The sequence below is a fragment of the Leucopleurus acutus genome, assembly GCF_964270905.1.
Source record: "Leucopleurus acutus genome assembly, chromosome: 15".
In the NCBI taxonomy this organism is placed as follows: Eukaryota; Metazoa; Chordata; class Mammalia; order Artiodactyla; family Delphinidae; genus Leucopleurus; species Leucopleurus acutus.
The window spans coordinates 5,749,550-5,763,609 of NC_139157.1; the positions used below are offsets into that span (position 1 = coordinate 5,749,550).

At 36.4% G+C, this 14,060-nt stretch overlaps 1 protein-coding gene across 1 annotated transcript in view; it reads right to left on the minus strand.

Moving 5' to 3' along the window:
* PACRG (parkin coregulated) overlaps positions 1–14,060 on the minus strand; it is a gene marked incomplete at both ends in the record, with an annotated part of 515,387 nt that overhangs the window by 279,429 nt on the left and 221,898 nt on the right. The gene's annotated exons all lie outside the window — the stretch shown is intronic.

Below are 14,060 nucleotides of genomic sequence, written 5' to 3' on the forward strand. Positions count from 1 at the left end.
ATGAACTCTGAAACAGACTGATATGGTTTTTTTTTTTTTTTTTAAGCATGAGTTAATGGGCCAGTTGAAATGATTAGCCAACTATTAAGCAAGTCCAAGTGAAAAGAGTTATGCCCAGTGCAGTCATGTAGCCCTAATTTGAATTTTGGTTCTGCTTTTATTAGCTGGGAAAAATTACTTAACCAGCCTAAGCTTCAGTTATGTCATCTGTAGAAATGGGGATAGCAATGTTACCTTAAGTAATTATTGCGAAGATTAAAGCGAATTTATTTAAAACACCTAAACCAGTGGCAAGCAGAGAGGAGGACAATAAATGACAGCTATTGTCATCAATATTACTGCTGTTAGTGTTAGATTTCATTTCCTAATAAGTTCATCCAATTTTGGTTGTTGACAAAATAATTTCTGGGGAAAGATGGGAACAATAAGTACAGTTAAAAGTGGAGAAGGAGAAGGAGAGGTAATAATTAAGAAACAAAACAACAATATCCAGATAGAAGCAGATAGAGAAAAAAAGTGAGATTTGAGTTGGAAGTATTTCCTTTCTTCCTTTATCTCCTGCTATTTGTACTCCCAGATTTTTCCAGCTCATGTCATTTCTAACTCTGTTACTGTTTTGCAAACAGACTCAGTTTTCTCTTCCTTTCATCATTAATATTTGTAAAGCAAGAATTAAAATCAAATGCTTATAGGAATTATGCAAGTAAAGTGAATAATGGAAGCAGGCTGTGTTACAGTCTTTCCCCACAGACATACTTTATTTGCATATTAATTGATGAGATGATTATTCACTTCCACACAAAAATCTGCTCTCTCCCATTTTTCTGGCAACATGCAGCTCACCCAGTCAACCTGGGCCCATAGAAATATTTCTCTACTTTAAGAAAAATAATAATGCAAACAGGATAACTAACATCAATTGACATTACATTATCACTTTGTGGTTAGAAGCAACTGGTGAGAAGGGAGAAAAATGGGGCACACATGCCATCTAGAAGGGGGAGGTGTTACTTGCTTCTAGATATTTACTGACACACAGGAATGTGGGTCCAGTATTGCCAGACCTTGCAGTATTCAAGAGAAGCCAGAAATCTCGACATGGAAACTCTCCATTTTTAGATGTCTCAAAAAATAACATGACTCAGGCTTATCAAATACATCTGAGAGCTGGATCCAAACTACAGACCCCCTCACTACAGAGGATTTAAGTTTCTCCATGATTTGAAAGGCATTGCTGAGTAGGCCTACCTAATAAATCAAATAGAGTCTGATTACAAGAAAATGATTTGCAAAAGATAAATATATATATATAAATAAATAAATTAAATAAATTAAAAAATAATAAAATAAAAAATAAATATATAAATATCCATTTATAGTCACTTGATTGTTTATAGTAATATTCTCTATTCATTTGTCAATAAACAGAACTTCCCCTAACCACTCAACCAAACTGTCTTACAAAACGCAAAGACATTTCTTTCATCTACTAATTGATGAAGTCATTCATTCATTCATTCAATGACTATTTTTCTGAGCATTTATTTTGATCAAAGCATTGTGGGAAACACCAAGATAATTAAGATACAGTTGCAGCTCTCTAAGTTTCTGTCCTTTTTGTTTTTTAACCTGAAAAAGACCTTTTCTAAAATCACTCTGTTGCTTGGTTCAAATAATTTTTCTTCACTTCCCTCTTTTTTTCACTCCCTATTTGTATATGTGGCATTAGAGAATTTGTTGAAGGTCAGATGGAAGGAAGCTGTCAAAGATAAACGTGAATCTTACTGAGAGTCAATCAAGATATTTTCCATGGAAAATATTATCTAGCAACAAACAAACAAATGCTGTGATGGTCAGCAAGTCAGAATGGCCCCCAAATCACCATGTTTATATTCAACACGCTCCACAAGCATGAATTCGTTGTCATCTAAATAGTCCTATAGTGTGTAACATGGGTCAACCTAGGGGACTTCTTAATTACAAGTTCTTAAGACTTCCTACGTCCAAATAAATGATTAAAATATTTTTCTGTCATTCTGAAAAAGTTGCCTTTATTCAGTTACAGCAGACAGGGTACAAAATGCTCTCAATATTTTTAACATCATAGTCAGGATTTTTTTCAACTCATTTATAACTCACTGCAGTGATTAAAGCAGGTTGCCTAACTCTCTTTAAACACATTATTTTATGCATATAGGATAATTATATTAAATGAGTACACTATCAGTGGACTTCTTGGATGAGTGAGTTTTCTTGGGCTAAACAAATGCCATAACGTATATTAGATGATTCTGTTTTGCCACATTAGGCCAGAATTTAATCAACTTATGTAAAAAGTTGTGAACAAAATCTTATCAGTGTAATTTTTTATACTTTTTGTGTGAATAAGTGAATGCTGTCTATTGTTTAAGCCCCCCAAACCAACAAACTAGATCATATAATGAAATCAAATTCCACCAAGAATCAAATACAGCGGAGACAGTTTCTTAAAGTAGTAATTGTACTGTGTAACTAGGAAAGGGTATCATGTTCTTAGAAAGACTGCTTATTTTCAAGTTATAAAATAGAAGGTGAGTCAAATCAGAAGTTATCTGCAGAGGTCTGTGGTTTCCTCTCCTTTTCTTCTCTTTGATTTGGTCTGATGGCTTTCCAACCTGTTAGTTCTGCTTTCCCTTTATTGGCTGTCACTCCTACCTCATTAAAAAAAGAGTCTTGGTTCACCCTAGTTCTCATGCTATGTTCTCTGTAGCCAGATCTGGGAAATACGCATACATTCAAAATTGCATGCATGGCGGAGAAGGCAGGTTTGTTGACTTCTGCAGTCCACATTCCACCACACGCAGCACTCTCATCTGTCTTTAGAGAATTGTGCTGTTGTTCACTATTCAGCTCATGGAGAATAGAGGAGACCCATTTCCTTCTTGTTTAACTTCATTAAATCTTTGGAATGTATAAAATAGGTTACTGAATAATGAGTACCCCATCTATTTAAAAGTCTTCAACCTTCACTGCAGCATCCAGAGGACTCAGCTCTCCAGTCATACTGGCCACAAACATGCCTGATCTCTCCCATGGCCCCTGAGTATGCTACCACCTCTGCTGAGAAGGCTTCTCCGCTCCTCCAGACTCTTGTCTCTCCTTCAGAAATTGGGTCCAGGAAGCTATTGCTGGCAGCTCCTACAGCTGGGTTAAGAGCACTCCTATGGGTTCTAGAAGCCCCCACCATTCACCCCAATCTCAGCACTCATCTCACTGAACGGTAGGTAATTTCATGTTTTCTTGTCTCTTTCCTCACCAAACCATAAGCTCTCCGAGGGCAGAGACTACATTGTTCATGGTTGTAGCCTCAGTACCTAATATAGCTCCTGGAGTATAGAATGTTCAGTATAAACCCTTGACAAAAAGTAAACAGTGATACTCAATAAAAATAATGCAAATTACCACTTCCTGAGTTCCTGCTTGGCCAGAGGCTCCCCTGTGTATGACATCCTAGTCCTTACAACAACCTGCTGTGTCCTCATTTGACGGATGAAGACACTAAGATAAAGTCAAGATACAAGTCCAAGGTCACAAACCAAGAAAATGCCAGAGCTACAGTTTAAATACAGATCAAATGATCTTCGAAGACTTCAAACATGACAAAGTAAGGAGGCTACCACACTCTCCTGAGCAGTTCTGGTCTTAAAGGGGCCCTTTGGAGAAGCATAGGGTAGGGAGTGCTAACAGGGGCCCTGCTTACTCGAGAGCTGTGGGAAGTGGTCAGCATCAACACCCTCACAGGGTGACTTCCAGGAAAGCCGTTACCTGTCGTGGAAACAGAATTGGTACAGGAAGAGGCCGAGGCCTTCCAAGGACCCACACAGAGGCCAAAAGGAGGGTAATCCGCTTTGGTGACTGGGCACTACCTACTGACTGAAGAAGCCTGATCCCATTTAGAGACTATCAGCCAGTTCTTCGATGGAAGAAGAAAAATAAATCTGGACTAAAATCTAGGGTCTAGGGTCTTCCCTGGTGGCGCAGTAGTTAAGAATCCGCCAGCCGGTGCAGGGGACACAGGTTCGTGCCCCGGTCCAGGAGGATCCCACATGCCGCGGAGCGGCTAGGCCCGTGAGCCACAACTACTGAGCCTGTGCTTCTGGAGCCTGTGCTCCAAAATGGGAGAGGCCACAACAGTGAGAGGCCAGTGCACTGCGATGAAGAGTGGCCCCTGCTTGCCGCAACTGGAGAAAGCCCACGCACAGAAACGAAGACCCAACACAGCCAAAAATAAATAAATAAATTTAAAATAGTAGTGTAGTATTATAAAAAAAGAAAATAAATCTAGGATCTAGACTAAAATTATTCAGTTCACTGATATCTCAGATTTAAAACCCAGTACAAGGATCTAAATTATCAGGCTAATCTAAATAGAATTCAGCTTACGGCTCACTCTTTTGCAGTCTATTTAAATGAATTCAACCATAGGATGTTACAAGTACATCCAGTTGGAGGTTTCTGGTACAACTGTGAGCTGTAAAATGATTACGAATGTAGGCATTTGTGTTTATAATTATGTTTCATAATTAACGTTCCTAAGTAATACTTTAGGTTCGCACCTCCATTTGCAGTTTTCTAAATGAAAGATTTCATACTGAAGACTGAAAAATAGCAGGGCAGGTCATGAATCACTAGGATTAATAATAAACCACTCAGAAATTTTGAAACACTTAGGTTAAACTCACAAAAAAATTAGTCATATTTAGTGGATTAAACCTCACATGGGAAGAGCAGACATCATAAAGTAAACACAATCTTTATAATTAAAATGTTTTACCTTATAGAATGCTAATCCTCTTTAAGAAAGGAAATTTTGTGTGCCACCATAATGTTAAGAAAATATATAGAAGCCTAAGCCTACTTTATTTCTGAATTTTTATCATATTTAATTCAATTTAAGTTTAGGTGGGCAATGAATACCCAATATTTTATTGAGCTTCCACTATGAGTTGGGGCTTCGGCACACACTTTTCTGATACAGGTTACAATTAAGGTATCTAAACCTCACAGGCCAGCGAACAGCTTGAGAGCCTTACAGTGCTTCACACAAAAGTGTTCAAAAGAATCTGCTGAATTAATGAAGGTGGTTGCGTGAAGTGTCCAAAGTTACTGTCAATGAGTGCCAGGGCCAGGATTTGCACTCTGAGTCCTATCAGTTCTAATGAGAGGTGAATGAAACCTTGACTGCTTCCTACCAATAAGAATGGACCTATCAGCAACCTCATGACATCCACTTATTTCTACTTATTTCCAGACTCCTCCAGAACAATCCCTTCCCACCCTAATTATTTGGATATTTCAGGTCAAATATGGTTTTGGGCTGATTGCACAAGTAATTACGAATGCTATTTTTTCCTATCCTGTCAATATGAATCTCTGTCCGTTAGGAAATACAGCAAATACCTTACTATTTGGGTGTGAGAAGGAACAGACTGGTGCTTCCTCCTGTTGGCAGTGGCCCACAAGAGGACTACAAAACACAGCTGGCAACAGAATTGTTGCAAATTCCCAAATCTAGAGCCTTGTCTGTCAAGGAAGGGATGATTACTCAGTAAGACGGGACATGACAACTAACTAGACACTTTGGTGGAGCACTGTTAGATTCCCTAATTGATTTCATGTGCCAAAATCAACTCTAAATGATATTTAGTCTCATTGATGTATAGCAAGAAAATTTAAATAGTATAAAAATGAATATAAATCAGAAATCATAAAATTGCTGGATTTTACTATTAAACTTTGCTGCCTAAAAAAGCATACCTGCAATATGAGAGAAAAATATTTCATATGGTTAATAAAGAATGAATTTTTGTAAATAAGGAAAAGAAATGCCACACTGCAAGAGAGAATTAGAAAAAGACATCTACATCCATCAATATGACATACTCATACTGAATAGTTTAGGAACAACTTCCATCTTAAAATTTTTTTTAAACTAGAAATGTTGCAAAAATAATAACAAATATATATTCATATTCATTCTTTAAGAAAACGAAGGCCAGAAAAAAAGGAGAATCAAGAAAGGTGAGCCATGTGATGGTCAGACCACACTCTCCTGGAGGCATTCTCACTCCAGGAACTTGGGTTCTCAGGCCTGATGGCACAAGCACAGAAGACAAGTCCTTGGGTCCATACAAGTGGGGATTTGGAATGAAGACTCCTGCTTAAAGCCATGACTCCCAAAGGATGGCCCCCTTAGTAAGAGGGTGGGCTAGAAATAATTCACCTTTGAGGGAGATAACAACAACAATTGCAACAACCAGAGCTCATATTTAATTAGTGCTTATGATGTACTGAACGGGTTTCCCAATGCTTTACATATTAACTCATTTAGTCTTCATGACAACCCTTTTAGGTAGGTTATAGTATTATGCCAATTTTACTTGGCTCAGAGAAAATTAAAGCTCAGAGAGGTTAAGTAACTTGTTTAAGGACACACTGTTAGTGAGTGTGAGCTTCAGGCAGTCTGGCTCCAAGAAGGGAGAGAAAAGTCTCTCCTAGCAAGGAATTAGCATTTAGAATACAAAAAGGAACTCCTCCAAATCAATAAGAAAAAGATAAACAACTCCAGATAAATTGGGCAGAAGATATTAGTGGGAAACTCATAGATGAGAAAACATATATTGCTGAATAAATATAGGAAAAGATGTCCAACATGACAAACGTAGATTAAAAGTTATGACAGTGTCAAGCATTGTCCTGCATGAGGAACAGTGGGGACTCTTTATGTCTTGCTGATTAGAATGTAAATTGAAATTACCACTTCGAAGAACAATCTAGTGAGTTTATCTGAAGTTCTCTCTTCTTTAAGACTAACTTGCTTTCAAGATCCATGCCCAGTCATCACCTCCTTCATGAAGTCTGCATGAACCCGTGGGCTCATAGTGACATTTCATTCCTCAAGTTTCCAACATTATTCTACTACTTATTGGAACACACGATTGGTTGCCTTCTGTTGGTAGTTTTCATCTGTTGCTTAAGCGCCAGGGTGGTGTTGTTTTGTAAGTTTTCATTCCTAGCATCTAAGTAGGAGCTAAATAAATATTGCTGGTTTGACTATAAAAAGGACTAATGTAACCAAATAAACCATATTTTGGCTTTCTCACTATTCCATTAGCATATGTCGGACACATACTGACAACCCAATTATAGTGAGCACAACATATCTTAGGGCAAACAAACCTTTAGTATTTTTGTCTTATGTAGACTTGCTCTGTATTTTCTTGAAATTAAAATTGAGCATGACATTTTCTGAAGGAAAGTAAGAAAATGAATTACTGCACACTAATGTCAAGTTTTGTCTTTATCAGATCATTCTGAAAACTACATTCATTCCTTTGAACATCTGAACATGACAAAGGCCTAAGGTTCTAATTGACTTTTGATAAACATATGCCTGAATCATTAAAATGTTTCAGTTTGTTGTATAAAATCTATGTACTAAACAGGTATTAAGAGAGAAAACATAATCTCTCTCTGGAGATTACTGACTACCCATGACTTTCACTACTACTTACATATGCATGATTCTCCAATCCACATTTTAGCCCTGATCTCTCAGCACATACTCTTTCTCTTTAATTTTTATTTTTTTAACCTCTTGTTATAAAAGTAATGTGTGCTCTGGGTAGAAAAAAATGGAAAAATAAACAAAAGTTAAAGGGCAGTAGGATTATCCATAACACTACCACCAAGAGTTGAGATTATTACTGTTAATACTTTGGTATGTAATTATTCTAGTCTAATTTATATGACATTTTACAAGATCAAGGTCCTACTGTGCATATAATTTCAATACATTATTTTAAAAGCTTAACAAGTCTTCTTTTATTAATATATTATTTGTAATTGCTATGCAATATTCCATTGAATGGATTCACCAAAATTAACTAAAACAAAATTAAATAACCTTCCCCTATTTGCGGGGGACGGCTTTGTTTTCCTCTCTTTCTGTTTCTCTGTTTTAGGCAACATCCTACAATGAACGTCTCTGTAAATAATGATTTTTTTTTGCCCAGTTTGGATCAAAGTGCATAATGAATCTTCCATATTTGCTTTGAAGAACATGAACATATTACCAAATTACTTCTCATTGCCTCCATCATGAGAACAGAAAGTGGTGTTTTAGTGTATCTTTGCGAGTACTGAATGCTTTCATCTCCGTCTGCCATTAAGATAGGGCTTTCCTAAGAATCCCTCCAAGTAAACATATTCAATATGAAATATTAGTCTCCTCCTGTACTACCCTTCTTCTCCTGCATTTGCTGTTGTGACTGCGAGCATCACCATCTAACCAGTTTAGGAGTCAGGGCTGTGGCATCATCTTTGCCTCAGATCTTTCTTATCCTCCGTGTACATCAGAACAAGGTGCTGCCTTGAATCTGAGTCTGTCCCTTGCTCTGCATTCACACTACGGCTGCTACATTCAAGGATTCATCTACTCTTGATTGGGCTACTTTAAAAGTTTATTGATTTTTTTCATTGCATAACTAAAACATGCTTAGGGAAATGTATTGAACCCTGTAATGTAGAAATAAAAAAATCACCAATAGTCTCACCTCTTGGTAGGTCCCACTTCACTATTTTGGTGCATCTCATTCTAGTATTTTTCTTACACAGATTATCTATTTCTATCTATTCTTCATGTCATAGCTACATAGAACCTTCCGTAGGACATAGCTGATCCTACTACTTCCCTTTGCCAAACAGGTGACAGCTGGGTGACTGGTCATTCATATCCTATAAACTAAATCTAAACTCCTTCGCTTGCCATTCTAAGGCCTTTCACACACAGGCCCATCAGATCCATTCATCCTCCCAGCTTCACTGCTTACTCTCCTTTTCAGCTCCAGCATCCAAGCTGCTGAACTGTTCTTTTTTCTTCAAATAAACCTCTGTAATTTTGTTCCTATCTCTGTCCCTACATAGATGGACCTTTCTTTTTTTATTCACTTTTAAAACTTTTTTAAGAGTAGTTTTAGGTTCACAGAAAAATCGAGAGGAAGGTGCTACAGAGATTTCTCATGGTCCCCTGTTCCCACACATGCACAGTCTTCCCCATTATCAACATACTTCACTATAGGGCGCACTTCGTACAACTGGCAAACCTGCATGGACACATCATAAAAACACTCAAAGACCACAGTTTACGTTAGGGCTCACTCGTGGTGGTGTACACTCTATGGGTTTAGACAAATGTATAATGACATGTGTCTATCACTGAGTATCATACAGAGTATTTTCACATCCTGAAAGTCTTCTGTGCTCCACCTTAGTCATCCCTACCCACCCCCAATATGCTGGCAACCACTGATCCTTTTATTGTCTCCACAGTTTTGCCTTTTACAGAATGTCATATAATTGGAATCATGTAGTAGGTAGCCTTTTCAGATTGGCTTCTTTCACTTAGTAATATGCATTTAAGATTCCTCCATTACTTTTCATGGCTTGATCGTTTCTTTTTAGCATTGAATAAAATTCCATTGTCAGAATGTACCAGTTTGTTTATCTAGTCACGTACTGAAGGATATCTTGGTTGCTTCCAACTTTTGGTAATTATGAATAAAACTGCTATAAACATCCATATGAAGGTTTTTGTGTGGACCTAATTTTCAACTTCTTTGGGTAAATACAAGAATCGTGACTACTAGTTCCTATGGCAAGAGCATGTTTAGGTTTGTAAGAACCTGCCGAACTGCCTTCCAAAGTGGCTGCACCATTTTGCATTCCCACAAGCAATGAATCAGAGTTCTTATTGTTCCACATGCTCACCAGCATTTGTTGCTGTCAGTGTTTTGGATTTTGGCCATTCTAATTGGTGTGCAGTGGTATCTCATTATTGTTTTAATTTTCATTTCCCTGATGACATATGATGTGGAACATCTTTTCATATGCTTATTTGCCATCTGTATATCTTCTTTGACAAGGTGTCCAGGTACTTGGCCCATTTTTTAACCAGGTTGTTTATTTTCTTATTGTTGAATTTTAGAAGTAATTTGTATAGTTTGGATAGTAGTCCTTTATCAGAGTGTTTTTTGTAAACATTTTCTCCCAGTCTGTGGCTTGTCTTCTCATGATCTTGACGTGGTCTTTTGCAGAGCTGAAGGTTTTAATTTTAATGAAGTCCAGCTTATCAATGATTTCTTTCATGGATTGTGCCTTTGGTGTTGTATCTAAAAAGTCATCACCATACCCAAGGGAATCTAGGTTTTTTTCCTATATTATCTTGTGGAATTTTTATAGCTTTGCATTTACATATAAGTCTATGATACATTTGAGTTGATTTTGGGGAAAAGTGTAAGGTCTGTGTCTAGATTCATTTTTTTTTTTTTTGGCCTGTGGATGTCTGGTTGAAACCATTTGTTAAACAGACTATCTTTGCTCCATTGTATTGGTTTTGCTCCTTTGTCAAAGATCAGTTGGATATGTTTATGGGGTGGGGGTGTCTATTTCTAGGCTCTCTATTCTGTTCTATTGATTTACTTGTTTACTTTTTTCACTAATACCACACTATCTTCATTACTATAGCTTTATAGTATTTATTGAAGTTGAGTAGTGTCAGTCTTCCAACTTTGTTCTTCTTCAATGTTGTGTTGGCAATTCTGTGTCTTTTGTCTCTCTATATAAACCTTAGAGTCAGTTTGTCAATATCCATAAAATAACTTGCTGAGGTTTTGATTGGGATTGCATTGAATCTATAGATCAAGTTGGGAGGAACTGACATCTTGACAACACTGAGTTTTCCTATCCATGAACATGGAATATCTCTGTTTATTTAGTTCTTTGACTTCGTTCATCAGACTTTTGTAGCTTTCCACATATAAATCTCGTACATATTTTATTAGATTTTTACCTAAATATTTCATTTTTTGGGAGGGTGCTATCCTTTCTCTTTATTCAGTTAAAATCTCTGCTTCAAAGCCCAACCCAACTGCTTAGTAAAATTTACCCTAAAACCTTCCTCAATCAAAAAATAATTGCTCCCCATTTCTGCTTTCTATTCTCATGATATATTTTATTTATATTTCTATTGTAGCAATAGCCACATTTTTTGTAGTATATTTTATTATAGGTAGATGTAGTGCACTTTTTTAAGCTTTTTAAAAACAATCTATTGCTACTATTTGTATCAGGTTTAGTGTCCTCCACACAATTGATGCCTAGCAATGTTTATAAAGCTATATTTAGTTTAATTTATGCAAGGTCAACAAAGTCAGATCTTAAATGAGCCAAGTATTCTTTTGCATTATTTTCTCTCTGAAGCTTGAGTAGCTAAAATAATATTTCCCTGTTGTTATTTCATAAGATATTTCTTAAGTAAAATAATTAATATATAAATATGCTTGGAGATTCTAAACAAATGAATGTATATAACCAGAGTATTACAGTTTCCCCTAATTCTACCTTATTTATGACCCAGTTCGAACCAACCTAATTTGATCCTGATAGAAAAACATCATGATAGCATCTTACTGAGATGTTTTCTTAACATAAGGCAAGAAAGTAATTAGATCCCAACTGCCTTGCAGAGGAATGAAAACTTTTCATGTTTATTTTTCAGGGAGTAGATAAAACAATGGGGAATTGACTAGATAATATTAGGCACAGACTTGTAATTGGGACCTAATGACATGAAATATGTATGCAATATTATGGAAGTTATGCCAGTAATTACATTGGAAATGTGTGTGTATGTGTGTGTGTGGGTGTGTTTCACAAAATGTCGATGGGAACTTGTATTGGGAAACCTTGAATCTTCTTAATATCATAAATTAGCTGAATGAAAGAAGCTACTATACTGACCAGCTATTAAATGCCACCATTTAACTGTATAGATTTCTAAAACTCTCAGACATTTAATCTTTCTAAATATAAATGTTATCAGTTTATTACTTTTTCTCAATTTTTTAAGTTTTATTTTTCTGGTCTAAATATTATTTGCCAATTTTAGGCCTTTAAAGCCCTGGGTAAGTGGGGGGAGATCTTAATACTTGTTAATTTATATTACTTAAGTAAACTTTCTAAACCTTTAAAACAGAAAGTACATAAGTGACATTAAAACTAGATTAATTTCAAATTTATAAGAAATGAAATCACATCAAACAATTTTAAAGTAATTTAAATTCACTAGCACTATTTTAAAGATGACTATCTGATAAATAAATAAAATAGAAAAAATAACATTCACTATTCTTTTATTAAATAAATGACATTTACTAGAATCACCTAACAGCAGGCACAATTTGAAAGCCAGAAATAAGAATTATGGACTATTTGTGTAGATTGATTGAGACACATTTGTACAGAGCAGCAAAACTGCATTATAAAAATCCAAAGCCAAAAAAGCCATTCTGCTTCAGGTTCCCACCAAAGTTAGCGTAAAATCAATTCAGCTTGACATTTATTGGGACCTACTATTTGCAAGGCCCTGTGATAGGTGTTATAACAGATTTAAAATGATCAAGGTATGAGTTCTACTTTCAAGGACCTAATAGGCCAGTAGATAAGACAAGCCATCTATGCAATTAACCATAACATTATATAGATGTGCTAAGAAATATGGTGGAAATAAAAACAAAGCACTGTGGGGTCAAAAAGATAGCAAGTTTCATTCCAGCTGATGGACTAGAGGAAGATTTAATTAAAGAAATGACATTGGAACTGGGACTAGAAGAGTGGGTAGGATTTAGACAGAAAGCAGTCAGATGGCTGGGGGGATGGGTAGTGAGAGGGTTATTTTAAGCAGAGGCAAAGAGTTGATCAAATAAATAAACTTCCAGAATTTAGATTGTGTTTGGGGAATTTGGTAATAATCTGGTTTGGTTGAAGTGGAAAATTTAAGAAGGGAGTAAATGCATTCTATACTGGTGGGATTGGGTTGAATTAATTTTAAATCTTTAATAGTGAAATAAACGTACTCTTCATAAGAAATTAGGTGATGCTAAAAATAGGTTATTATCAAAACAATGAGAAAACAGGACATAATCAAGAAATATTTGTTTTAACTTATTTTCAATTGCTTTTAATTAAAAATTAATCAGAAGACTTGAGAACAGGTGTTCATAAAACCTATGCAATTATATGCAACTTATGGATTTGAGAATTCATGTACATTTATCTGAGAAAGGGGTTTCATCCGATTCTCCTAAGGGTGCTTCATCCGTAAAAATGCTAAAAATCATTGCTTTAGAGGAGACTGGTTAGTTTTAAATACAAGTAAATTTTTATGACTTTCTTTTCCTACCAAATAATATAACTTGTATTTAATTTGTCATGCTCTATTCAACTCTAAAGGATGGCACTCTCTTGCCTCCTCTTTGTCTTGCTTTTCTACTTTATTTGTTTATTTTTTTTGGAAGGGCAAAAATAAAGTACACGTTAGAGAAATCTAAAAATACAGAGGTGTATGAAGAGAAAGTTAACACCCTGCATAATCCTTTGCACTCATTCCTCCCACAACTGGGAATTTTAACCCTCACACCATACAGATTTATGTTCACACTGTGTGTGTGCACATGAATGTGTGTGAGAAAGAGAGACAGAGACAGAGAGACTGAGACAGAGACAAACAGAGATGTTTTCTTCTTTTTCTAAAATAAAAATGGTATTCTTCTAAACAAAAAGTACAAACTCTACACATTTTTGTTTTAATTTTTAAACAATGCACCATGGACATCTTTCCAGGTCAGTACACATGAATTTTAAATTTTATTTATTTATTTTATTTTTGGCTGTGTTGGGTCTTCATTGCTGCACGTGGACTTTCTCTAGTTGCGGCGAGCGGGGTCTACTCTTTGTTGTGGTGTGCAGGCTTCTCATTGCGGTGGCTTCCCTTGTTGCAGAGCATGGGCTCTAGGCACGCAGGCTTCAGTAGTTGTGGCGCGTGGGCTCAGTGGTTGTGGTGCGCGGGCTCTAGGGTGCATGGGCTTCAGCAGTTGTGGCATGCGGGCTCAGTAGTTGTGGCTCGCGGGCTCTAGAGCACCGGCTCAGTAGTTGACGTGCACGGGCTTAGTTGCTCCGTGGCA